Source organism: Saccostrea cucullata, unplaced genomic scaffold (genome assembly GCF_032062105.1).
Source record: "Saccostrea cucullata isolate Sc308-1 unplaced genomic scaffold, CSIRO_AGI_Scuc_v1 ctg4245, whole genome shotgun sequence".
NCBI classification, from domain to species: Eukaryota; Metazoa; Mollusca; class Bivalvia; order Ostreida; family Ostreidae; genus Saccostrea; species Saccostrea cuccullata.
Genome location: NW_026930995.1, coordinates 7,985 through 21,430, shown reverse-complemented (window position 1 = coordinate 21,430; position 13,446 = coordinate 7,985). Strand labels below are relative to the sequence as shown.

At 32.9% G+C, this 13,446-nt stretch overlaps 1 long non-coding RNA gene across 3 annotated transcripts; it reads left to right on the top strand.

Moving 5' to 3' along the window:
* The first annotated feature begins 1,232 nt into the window (after positions 1 to 1,232).
* LOC134230946 (uncharacterized) lies at positions 1,233 to 13,108 on the top strand. Of its 3 annotated transcripts, none has more exons than XR_009984460.1 (5): positions 1,233 to 1,614; positions 8,677 to 8,864; positions 9,858 to 10,207; positions 11,354 to 11,463; positions 12,228 to 13,108. It is a non-coding gene; the product is annotated as an uncharacterized LOC134230946 (long non-coding RNA). The 3 variants fall into 3 exon arrangements; XR_009984458.1 differs by lacking the exon at positions 1,233 to 1,614 and adding an exon at positions 2,768 to 2,977; XR_009984459.1 differs by lacking the exon at positions 1,233 to 1,614 and adding an exon at positions 2,999 to 3,176.
* Positions 13,109 to 13,446: the final 338 nt, after the last annotated feature.

Sequence of the window (13,446 nt, the reverse complement as noted above, 5' to 3'; positions counted from 1 at the left end):
ACGGAAAGAGTAGTCTGTTGGCGAAATTTGTCAGATCCTCATTGGACAAAATTTGCTTGGATTCCTCGTAGTCGCGAAATTTTCTGGAGTTTCTATGCACTCCTGAAAGAACTGGCGACCGTTTCACTATCAAATCGTAAACGTATGATTACGTTTACGACTGTTAGAGGTGCACGTAAACGAGCGTTTCACAAAACCTATCGTAAACGTAGCACTTACGACTGGTGAGTTACGACCAACTTATTGGAACTCTTCTGACAAAGGAGGTGTATTTGTATTTGTTTGAGAGAGAGAGAAGAGGAGAGAGAAAGAAAGAATCTACATCATTACGAATTAAGATTAAATATCTTTCATTGTTTGTCCTTGTCTTAAAAAATACAGAGAGAGAGAGATGAAGACAGATAATGGAAATTAGATCACTAGAATGAAAATACCTATTCTATGCATTAAAATTTGATAAAAGTTCCTTTTTATAACTAGGATTAAATTATTTGTATTGAATATCTTTATTCGTTCTCGCATTTAACGTACGAGGGTTGTTAGAAAAGTTCGCGGACACATTTAATTACAGAAAATCTATTGTGTACTGTGAAGTATGACCTATGTCTGAATGAATTTACACATTTTGTTTATTGGTATGTAAAAAATCAGGTCCATATAATAAAATCTTAAAATTTTACAAATATTTTTACTATAGGGTTATGGGATTCACGGAGCAATCACTTGACGTAAGGCGACGTGACAACCAGATTTCAACCCTTTAAGCTTTGTCGCAGTTCTATAAATCTTTCATTTTTTCATATTTTTCTTATCTATTTTCTACTTTAAAATTGAATATCTATATCTAGACATATTACTTTTCAACTATAATGTCTTTTGTACTGTTTCGGATATTACTGAGATGTTAAAAAATAAAAAAAAAAGTCTATGCAGTCAATTGATGAAATATGGAAAGTATGCAAAACCATAAAGGCGCAACGCAACGTCCATGCAATAGGTGGGTCTTGAAGTATCGATGTAGTTAATCACTCAAAATGTTACTCCTTCCATTCTTATGAAGCTACAACCATTTGAGAACTTGTTCTTTGTATGTGTAGGATATTCCCGGCAGCATCTTGAACATTTTAATCTCATTTTAGACATTTTCCTGTGTGCACACATAATTTTTAAGTAGTGCAGTGCTCCATGAAGCTCAATGAGTGTGTGCGTGTGTGGCTCCCCCATACTGGGGACCTGCTACAGATACGCAAGTCGTAAAATGGGGACATAAAAAACATTGGGGACTTGATTTAAGTCCCCAAACTTTTTTATCGTTGAAAACGAAAAATTGACATGTCTAAATCCTAAAAATATCAAAAAAATAACGTGTCCCAGTTACGGGGTTTTATCGGACACATGATTACACAGATATCGTGTTGATTGAAATTGCCATCTTCACTTACACATCTCTGACGTTACACACTTCTAGATTACGCATGCGCGTGTGTAAAAAAAGCGGAAGTCCAATTGTTTCGAAGCGGGATACAATAAACATGTGGAAAAGAAGACACAGAGGAAAGCCTGGACACAGAATCCTAGATTCTTTTGATAAAGATGATTTTTATGCTGAAAACGGTATGTTATCTACTTCTTGGATAAAATATGGTGCGAGGAACATGCATCAAAGTATTGAAGGGGGGAGGGGGGCAGTGACGATTGCTGCATAGGCCTATCGGGTACTCAGTTGAAATGAAAAGACAGTTATTTATGTGATTTTCTTTCTTGAAATAGTACACAATTTATGCTATTCATTTCACAATGATTAAAAATTCATCAAATGAAAGGTATATTAATCGAATGTGTTTTGTATTTCATGTCAACATGAAATGACCTTTTAATACTAAGTTTTAACTCAATTTAACTGAACTAAATCCAGTCCACTTTAAATGTAGTTTGTATGTGTGAGTTTTTTTTGAGCCAATAATGAGATCGGATTGTACCAATCCCCCCCCCCCTTCTACTTGAGATCTGCAACTTATTGTTTTTAAAGCCAAACCTAAGAGCGGGTTGTACCAAACACCTCAACAACCCACCCCCTTCTTCTTGAGCCCAGCAACCTATTTCTGGTGTTGTTTTCTTTTCATTTTTAAAGCAAAAAGTGAGATCGGATTGTACCCCCCCCCCCCCCCCTTTTACTTGAGAGAGAACATAAAGTGTAGTTATCAATTCAACATTTATTTTACTTGTCCTATAATATATAGACATTACTTAATACAATAATAGCCTATTTCAATTTTACTCAAAATGCACTTATTAGGCCCCTATTTACTGCTAAAGAGCAAATAATTGAAGATCAAGTATATATTGTTTTCATGTTGTTTATATTATAGAAACTTGGGCTGAAGCATCTTTAAATTTAAAAAGCTCCCACATTACTTATATGAAAGTACAATTCATTAAGTGACAATTATATTTTCCACATTTTTTTTTAATTATTATCATTTTACAGCATTCTTTTTAAAAAAAAAATCACATTTGATCTCTCTAAGGGCCTGTACGTGTTATGGGCATTGGAATAAAAATGCTCAGAAAGAAAATATGGATAAAAACGTACGTCTTGAACAAATTTTATTAACGAATTTTTTTTTCATATAATTATTATCCTTAAACATGTTAAAAGATATAGAATTAAACTAGAATATAAAAATCATGCAAACTTGTGTTTATTAGATTTTTTTTATCAGGTCATTATATCCTAAAGCAGGACATTATACCCCTGTCGTTTTTATTATGTCCAATAAAAAGTTTATATATTTTATTTTGCATTTTGCTACGATTCTTATAGAAGATAACAATATTTATTATTTCCAATAAAAATGATATTGTGTATGCACCAAAATTGACAAAAAACTATTTATTATAATCAGTCAGGACATTGTACTATAAGGGCATTATACACTTCCGGTGTAAACAGCTTACTCAGGAACTGAGGAAGCAGGTAAGGCATGGTTTGGACTGAAAAAAAAACACGTCCTTGTTTGATTCCTTGAAACGATTGTGTAATTATGTTCTGGAGACTTGAAGTCTGTACAAAGACACACTACATCAAAGTAGTTTCATGTCGACCGCTTTATACCTGATCATCCTGATCATGGATAAGCCTTTCCGAATTCCCTCGGTTTAATTCTCATTTCACTGTTAGTGTGTTTGTTTATATACAAACAGCTTTTAAATTGAATTTTTAAGAGTTCATTATAATTGTATTTTATATGATATGATCTTTTTTAAAACAGTGTGCAATGTATTTAATTTTTGTATCCTTTCTATCAGAAAGTCATAGGCTATAATAAGAATCATTTGACTTGTTTAATGTATTGTGGTATATTAAGTTTATTTATGTATTCTCAAATTATTTCATTTCGATCCCGATGTAAATTATCTTGCTTATATTTGGAAACACCCACTTTTATGCGACCATCAGATCGGGGAGGAAGACGACTGGCTTAATTCTCTATAGTTACACTCTTCACATACTAGAATCATCTTTTTGTCCATCTGTTTATATTGCTTTTATAGTTTATATTTGGGTTAGACTATATTTTGGTTGGGGGTAAATTATGTATGTAACGTCCAAGCAATTATCAGATAAATTAATAAATCCATTTCTTATTGCAGGTAGCAATAATATGTAAGATATAAGTATGTATAAACGCTCAATGCGTAATCCAAATATTTAATCGCCCTCGGCGATTTACTCCCTTCTTGGAAATCAAAAGTCAGTATCAGTTAACATTTTATTTACACACTTATCAGGCGCGTAGCTGCCTATACGCAAGTACGCAAGTGCGTACACATCATTTTTCAAAAAAAAAAAAAAGAAAGAAAGACAAGAAAAAAGAATAAAAAAGAAATTAGAGATATTTATTTATAGAAAAAGAGGCACTATCTGTCTTTCAAATTATTTTACGTCTTATTGTTTCTATTCAAATTTTGTTCAGAATATCGTTAAAATCCAGTCTTTTATAAAATCAATTCCACAATTCTTGAGTAAGAAAATATTGTTGAACAAAAATTTTCAACTGTTAATCCCCGTAATCCTGATTATCCGGACAAATACTAGCTGCAGATCTGTAGCTCTCTGGTTGACAAAAAAATCGGATAGACAAACGAGAGATTTGTCTATCCGAATTTTTTTCAACCAGAGAGATACAGATCTGCAGCTAGACAAATATGTATTTGATGAAGGAAAGCGATCTAAGTGACATTGATCTAAAGAAAAAGTTACAAGAGTCTTGGAAGACTATACAAGAATTTCCGTTGAAGTAATGAATAAATATCGATAAACAAAACAACAACAACAACAACAACAACAAAAAAAAAAAAAAAAAAATGCAAAATTCAAATTCAATTACTGAACAAAATAAATAAAGATATATAGAACATTTATGAATATCTCCTTTTACTGATGTTACCAATTTATAGAATTTAAGTACTCTCACATTGTTTAAGCTATCAGAATATAAAGGTTATCAAAAGACTCACACCCCCGTTTATATTTGAAATACTTTAAATCCAATATGATAACTTATTAAATTACTTCTCTGTTTTATCTTGTCACACTTGGAAACTTTTTTTCCAATACCAATATATTCACAAATTAATTTGATCAAATTATCCTTCTCTTCCTGAAGTATCCATGAAAGTATAACTTAGCTAAGTGTTTGGTTGAGAAAAGAGATGTTATGTGATTTAATTCTTTTTAAGGAAAATGACTGAAAAATTTCGTAAAATCCAGGAGCTTCCCCAGACCCCCGACCATTTTCTGCGTACACTTCATTTCAATGCTGGCTACGCGCCTGCTTATCATAGTTAAGAATCATCCAAAATCATCACAACAAACACTGTATAATTCATCCTGAAACAATTTTTGAGCGAAGTATATCCCAGCACAACTATATCAAAACTGCGTCCCCGTATTGAATAAGTACCCGTATATATACTAAATGACCATCATTCCAAAGGAGTGATGGGGTATAAACAAAAGACCGTCACTCCTAATGAGTGACCGGGTGTGAACAAACTATTCTAAAGATAGAACGAGTGACCGGGAGTTATATAAATACTGCAGAATATTAAATAAACAAATAAAATAATATATTTAGAAAAAGACTGACTTTAAAATACATAACATGTACATCGTAGTACATTATAGCAGTTTTCTGTAAGACTTGTAATAAGTTTGTAAAGTCGGAATACCAATATTGACCTCATAGAATAATTTGACACCTACATGTAGTATCGCGAGTACCTCACAGATATATAAATTCTTACTACCGCTCTTGCAAGGGAGTAGAGAAGGCTCTAAATCGCACAATTTAGATATCTGGGGTATAACAATGTTTACACTAGTGACAATCGAATGATTCAAACAACCATTATGCCAAAAGTACAGTGAATTGCCAAGGATTGAAATCTAAATAGTACAAATGTAGCTAGATTATCAAATAAGGAAAGTTAAAGTATTAATGAACTTTCAAAAGTAATGATGTTCAATGAGAATTTAATGAGAAAAGTCTGCTCTAAAGAGAAAAGTAATTGTTAAAAATGTAACATATGAGGATAAGCCATTACAAGGAAGTTTTTGATTATGCAAGAACAATAACGTCATGTTTCTGCATACTAAGTCTTCAGTTTCAGAGAGTAGTGGTATGGATTCAGAAAACCACAGTGTGGTGATCCGGAAAGTTTGAATGTCACGCTAACTTGCTCAAAAGTCAAATATTATATTTTTATTACACGCTTAGTAATAAATACAGGTTTTTTGCATATGCAATATGGCTGACGTCACAATAGCTGTATCAGCCCTGCAGGGCTGATATGGATTTGCGGGGCTGATAACCTATATCAGCCCTGCAAATCCATATCAGACCTGCAGGGCTGATATGGCTATTGTGGCGTCAATATCACACCCTTAATAAATTAAACCACAAAAAACAGTACTTGTGATCATACACAATTTTTGGTGGGTTCATATTCTTGTAATTTTAACTTTTTGAAAATAAATTTAATCTTAATTTACAAATACATATATTTACATTCGCTGTGTTTTTCTACTAAGCCAACTGTGAAATTGATTTGAAAATCATTTTCGTGTATACTCACGCCTAGAAATATACACGGAGAAACGTGCGTTACTGTGACGTCAATAGAGCTACAGCGACGTTAGTAAAAGTATATCAATATAGGGCAGCGATAAATTCAAATATTGAGTATATTTTCGATGATTCCAAACATGTAAAATGTAAATATAAGGAATGTTTTTAAGTTTAGTGTGAATTATTGGTGTGAGAATCACACAGACTTGCACGTATGCATATTTGCTAGCGCTTCATGAAATATGCCTACGTGACAAGTCTGTGTGATTCACACACCAATACCTCACACAAAACTTAAAAACATTCCTTAAGTAATAGATTATTTTCAAATTACGGATGGAGTGCATTGAAATAGAAGTAGAAACAAACCCAAATCGTGTGAGACAATAGACCATGTACATGTAGTATGTTAGTTTACTGAGGCCGAAGGCGATTTAAAAGTCAGCCAATTTATTCATTGTTATTAAATGTTGTTGAATTTCCAAATGTTTGACACGTTTGTTCTTGTCTCCAACAAATGTATACACTCATGATTTAAAGCATAGTGTAATAACACATTATGATTAGTGTTGGCAAATCGGACGATTTTTATTAAGCGGTTACTCGCTTCATCTTCCGATTGAGTACCCGGTTACTCGGATGATTTTTGGTAAAAGCATCAATATCTATTATTTATCTTATTGTATACATAAACATTGAAACGATTGTTAATCAGAATGTTCTTTCCTTTATAAATAAGGAGATAAATAATATATGTACTTCCATAAAGTGAAAAAAATATATATGTTTTTCATATTTAATATATAAAGTTGCTTATCATTTACTTTGGAAAAAATGACAGGTTCGAATTTTACTTCTCGCATAAAAACGTGCTCTGCGCAGTTCGTGTTTTATATTCAAACTTTTTTGAATATAGGTGATGCATGTGTCTAACTTCAATTTATATTTTATGCAGCCATCGGTGGTAGTAATGCACAAATATACTGTATAGGGACATTATATTTACAATACACACATACGATATCGTCAAAGATTTACTGTTTTAAAATAAAGAAATAAGGAAGTCGACACACGGAGAAGACAAATAAATATGTCATTGTCAATCACCATTTTACACTTTCCTTTTCAGCCCCTGAAATATGTCGCAATCAAGGAGAATAATTATTTACATACTCCATAATTAATAGCATAGGCATCGTAACCGGGGGGCTAGGGGGGGCTTAGCCCCCCCCCCCCACTTTTTTTCCAAATATATACATAGTATAGACATTGATCATATCTTCGTGAGTTTAGCCCCCCCCACTTTCCACAGATACGTCCTAGTATAGGTTAAAATTGGTAAAAGTGTTGGTGTTTGGAAGAAAATTTTTGGTACTGGAGTTCGAACCTTGCCCCCCCCCTTTTTTCTTTTTTTATTTTTTTTTTCTTTTTTTTGCTTGTCAGATTTTTTTGGAGGTACAAAAAAAAAATTTCTTACACTTAGCCCCCCCACTTTCAATTTGCTTCCGACGCCAATGAATAGTCAGTATGTGGAGTTTCCAGTAAATCGCTGGTTTCCGAATATTTTAAGATTAGGTGATTTAACAGATTTTGAATCAGCTGTTCTTCTGGTAAACTCCAAGCTTATTATGTCTGCGACAGCATCTCGTTAAATTATCAAATGAGGTAATTATAATTCAGGTCTTCAAAAGATATATACCCCAAGCAGTCAAAGCTATCAATAATATAAACTGTGAAAACTAATCAAAACAGTTTGATCCAATACAACCATGAACTAGATCAAGTCTAATGGGTATCTAAAATTAGGGAAATGTGTAAGTTAGTATACCGGTACATTTATAAATTATTAAACATTTATTTCTATGCCTTTACTATGGAGAATTCATCTTATCCCAGTTACCGAGTAGCAGTTTTACTAACCGATACTCACATCGTTCGACAAGAAAGTACAGCAAAACTCGCTTATTACGAACACGGATATTGCGAATTTACGGATATAGCGAAGTCATCTTGGATCCCAAGCTATATAAATTTAATGAAATTCTTATACGGTTATAACGAATTACGGATATAGCGAAGTAATTTCATAGGTCCCTGTGACTTCGTTATAACCGAGTTTTGCTGTAGTTTAGTGCATTGTTATCTAGCATGGTAACATTTACAATGACACATGTTTTAAAACGCCCAATTTGATTGGTAAAAAAATGTTAGCAAATCTATGGTTGGTCAACATGGTCAAGAGGGAAAACCCAAAAACCTCCTGGAACTTTAATTTGAAGTGAACTCACTCTGAGGTACACCCAAAAATACCCAAGGAAAAGGTGTCTAGTCCAACCAGAGAGCACCTTAATCCCTGATCATTTAATTTCTGTGCTTATTGTATAGGAATGGGAACTCAATAGTATTACAAACTTTTACTTTGAGAATAATATTTATAAATTTCTGTATAAAAATGCTTTTACAACATGTATTAAAGATTTGTTCCTGCTTTTAAAAAAAAATCCAATACATTCTGAATTTAATTTATGATTTTTTTTGCTAGAATGTTCAAGGCAACCAGAATCTTGAGTCCATCCTGAACATAGAGACAACACAGATATTAGCAAAGCTGGATAATGTTGCTAGAGGATTAGTTAATGCAACTCAGCAAGGACTAGTGATGGATATGTTCCAGGTTCCACAGCTAGGAGAATGTCAGGAAGAAAAGCCTCATCATTAAAAGTGTTACAGGTGAGTTATTTAGGAATTTAAGAAATCAATAGGATAGATAAAGATTCACTAGAGAATGAATTTTTTTGTTGGTTCATGATCACATCTATTGAGAAGCCAAAGGCAAAAGTATTGCATGCAGTAAATATTGTTTGGATGTAATCACACTTATATCATTGTATATAAATAACCTTTATCCGTATTGATAAATATTTTGAATTCATTTCAGATAATATAAATCTAAATTCATTACTGTGTCAAATTATATTTTCGTTTAATGTCTTTGTTCAAAAGACAATTACAAATAATCAAATGAATGCACTTTATTTCTCCATCAATATACTGGTTCATTGATAGGCGCTGCTAATTTATGGCACTTTTATTTATGCACATTATCATGCCAACCAATTGATTGATCACATCATGAAATCGAAAAATAAGACAGTTACAGTCTTCATGAAAACTTTTCAAACTACCTGGCCAGTCGGACCAGTGATCTTTCAAAATGTACTGGCCCACCAAAATTTTTACTGGCCCCTTAATGAAAAAATAACATATATATATATCCATTTTTATAACTGTCAATTAATACATGTTTACGCACTTCAACTTTTGAAATGCCGCCATTTTTCGTCCTTTGTCGTGTTTCGGTAAGCTGTTCGTTGGAAATTCGCACATTTTACGTACTAGTTAATAGTTACTAGCTAGTTCCTGTTGTTACGTAATACATCCAGGTTATAATAATACGATTCAACAACACGTGTTCGTTCTTTTTATTTTATATATTAATGAAATTTAAGCAAGTAAGTCAGTTAAAATATATACCAGGTATTGACTGTGTATGATTTTTAAAATCAACAAGCCCATCGGACTTCTTGAATTTTTATTTTCACTGACACGACATCAAAATTCACTGGCCTCGGTATTTGGACCAGTGAGTTTTCGTGAAGACTGCAGTTATTTCTTAAATAACATTTTTATTCATTTATTTAATACATGTATGAATTTTGCCAGCATCTTCAGATGGTGAAATGTCAAGCAATAAGTGCATTCCAAGCCCTCAAGAAGTTGTGTCAAGCCCTAGTCGTAAAGGCATTCCAGATCTAAAGAATAGACATGGACCTATATGTATGGTTTTATTGATGAAAGTGTGCCATCCCCAGTGACAAAGGTGAACCAGTTTCTGAAAATGGAGATGAAGCTTGACCCTGGAAAGAAAGCATGCCTGTCTAGGGACTGAGATCTGCAAGTTCTAAATGAAGGAGATTTGCCAGGTACTGATATTACTGATATCCTACATGTGGGTCCCATCTGCTCAAGGTTCCAATAGTGAAAAATCTTGGTTAGGAATGAAGTGTCATCAGGTATTGCTTCTATCAAGAATCTTCTTTCTTTAGAATTAATATGTTTAAAGCTTAAATTATTAGGGCCCGCAAGGATTTGCGGGTGCCCTGTAGTAATCACTCTGTCTGTCCGTCTGTCATTCCTCTGTCCACAAATTTTCTGTTTTTTTCCTAATAACTTTTTTTATGGTAGCCCAATTAAGTTCACATAGGAAAATTTTTTAAAAATCTTCTCAAGAACCACTGGGCTGGGAAAGATGAAACTCATGTGAAATTATCCTCAGGTAGTGTCGATTCAAGTTTGTTCAAATCATGACCCCCGGGATAGGGTGTGGCCAAAATGGCTGATCAAAGTTATATATAGGAATTTATAGTTAAAATATTTAAAAATTTCTTTTCAAGAACCACAGGGCCAGGAAAGATGAAACTCGTGTGAAATCATCCTCAGGTAGTGTCGATTCAAGTTTGTTTAAATTATGACCCCAGGGGTAGGGTAGGGCCAAAATGGCTGATCAAAGTTTTACATAGGACTAGATAGGGAAATCTTTTAAAATCGTCTTCTCAAGTACTTCAAAGCCATGATTAGTGATATTTATGTTGAAACATCCTTAGGTAGTGTAGAATTAAATTTGTTCAAACCATTATAACGCCTAAGGGTAGGGTGGGGCCACAATGGTGAATCAAAGTTTTACATAGAAAAATAAAGAGAGAAATCCCAAGAATAGAAAAGCTATGTTTAGTCATATTGACATGTAAGCATCCTCATGTATTTAGGATTTAAATTTATTCAAATCATGGCCCTTTGGGGCAAGAAGGGAAACAATGGGGAATCAAATTCAAATTATTATGAAGTTATACATAGGAAGAAAGTGTTTTTAAAAAATCTTTTTATCAAGAACAGTAAAGTCATATGCTGTGTTTATATGAAGGCATTGTCAAGTAGTATTAATTCAAGCCCCCCCCCCCCTTTTCAATAAACTTTTCCTGATCTGATTTGTGCTTTTTCCTAGCCGATTTGCTCAGGTGAGCGATGTGGTCCCTGGGCCTCTTGTTTGAAATTACTGGGATCAAAGCTGTTGATTATTGCTCAAAAGTTTATCATATACTTACACATTTTATTCTGGTTGAAATGTTTGTAATTTTACTATTAAGTTGCAATTTTTTCAGAGGCACTAAAGGAAACTGATGGCATTGTTTTTGTGTGGGTGATGAGAATAAGAGTGAGGAGGAGATAGATGACAGTCAAGACAATCAGGATGTCCATATTGTCACTCCAGGTACTGTATACACACTGCATTACCCATTTTAAGCAATAAGTTTCTTAACTTGAAATTATATGCAGAAACCCAGCATGGCCAGCCAGTCTACATGCATGGAAAATTTTCTAAAGACTTGATATTGAGTATTACCAGTAGAGCTTCAGTCTAAAATGCAAACAGGTGGTTCTATTCAAGGATAGGCCAGAGCATAGTTCAGACAGAAGTTATTTGCATTGATTGAACTACTGTAGATCACTAAATTTTCGCGACACCTTATTTTCGCGAGAAAGTCATTGACTCTTGATTAGCGAGACAAAATTTTCGCGAATTGTGGTTATTGCTCTATATAATCTAAAGGAATACTATTAAACGCGAGAATTAAATTTTCGCGAGCACACTGTCTCGCGTAATTACGCCAAAATAAAGTTCTCGCGAATAAAAAGTGATTTACAGTATACCAATTTCAGTCATAACATTTCACAAATATGTCTTCTGAATGTAGATGGAGGAGCTAGCTGAGATTAAATTCATAATCAACAAAATATTTTACTGGATGTGAATTTATATAGCAAAGCTTTCAAGTACACAGACCATTCAAATAAAGAAAGTACCTATGTATCACAAATATACTTATTGGTTAGTAAACAATCATTCTCCTGCCAGACTATATTTCAGATGAAAAAAATTGCTTTAACTCTTAGAGCTATTTTTATTATTATTTTTTTTTTGTACAGACCATACCACCAACCAAGGAAAATTATATTTTGAAAATATCATTTTAGGGAAGAAGAAGTCATTTCTGATCCTAGATCTACTGTGGAAGATTCTACATGCAAGTGACAAGAGATACAAAAAAATCCCAAGGACATCATGAGAAATGAATTTAATCAACAGACATTGTGGAAAAGATTTCCTAAAAAATTGTAATAGGACCTTAGAGAAGTGTAAAACACCAAGGATATAATCTTGTTAAAAAACAGAGAAAATCTATATTAACATTCTACTTTCAATTGATATACTTTGAGAAATATGATAAACACTGTGTTTTAAAGCCACAGTAATGGAGGACATTGAATTCTTTGTAGCAGTTTTATCATTAGGCCATTCCAATTTTTTTCTGTGTTTAGTGTCTGCGGATGGATTGGTTTTGAGGTCATGCAATCAAGAACAAACACAAAATGAAATTGACAAATACAAATCTTTGACAAGCAATTTACTCTTCTGGGATCAGCATCTCTCTTTTTTAAAAGTGATGTGCTCAAGTTTTTTTTTTTTTTTTTTCATTAAACTAGTAGTTGTAGTAGTTTAATTTAGTTATAATATGAGGAAAATTCTCAAATGATGCTAAAGGAGTTCTAGAACTTTGCGTAAAATGTTGTTTTTTCCCCTTTTGGTTTGTAATTTTTTTTTTGGAAGGAAAGAAATGTTTTGAAATTTAGGTTGGATGCTAAACAAAGAAAAAACTTGGAATGGCCTCATATAACCTACATGGACTAAACTTGCATAGATGAAGAGTGCTTAAGAAGCTGTGCATGATGTATGTAGGAAATGATTTTGAGGTATTAAATATTCTATGCAAAAGGAAATTTTCTCAATTTAGTTAATTTTTGCAAAAAAATGTTTAAGCATCACATACATAACCTTTCTGAAAGTGAAAAAAATATTCATCGTTTGATCAAGTCTTTAGTTCAAGTTATATGCAAAAATACATATTTCATTCTTTATAAACACTATGATATTGCTGTACTTTTCTTATGTGAATTGAATATAAAGAGTTGGATTTGATGCATAAATAGTCCTGTTCTTATACTAGTTCTTTGAGAATCACCCCCTGTCCCATTTTTAACATCAAAATAAAGTATGGAGTATTTCTCATTTCCTTTAACAAAGATTTTTTATAGAGTCCTGAGATTGGAAGTTAAACAAGATTTCAAAGTTCTTGAAATATTAAAAATGCAAAAAAAGGAATTTTCAGGATATGAGAGAATTCAAATGGGACCT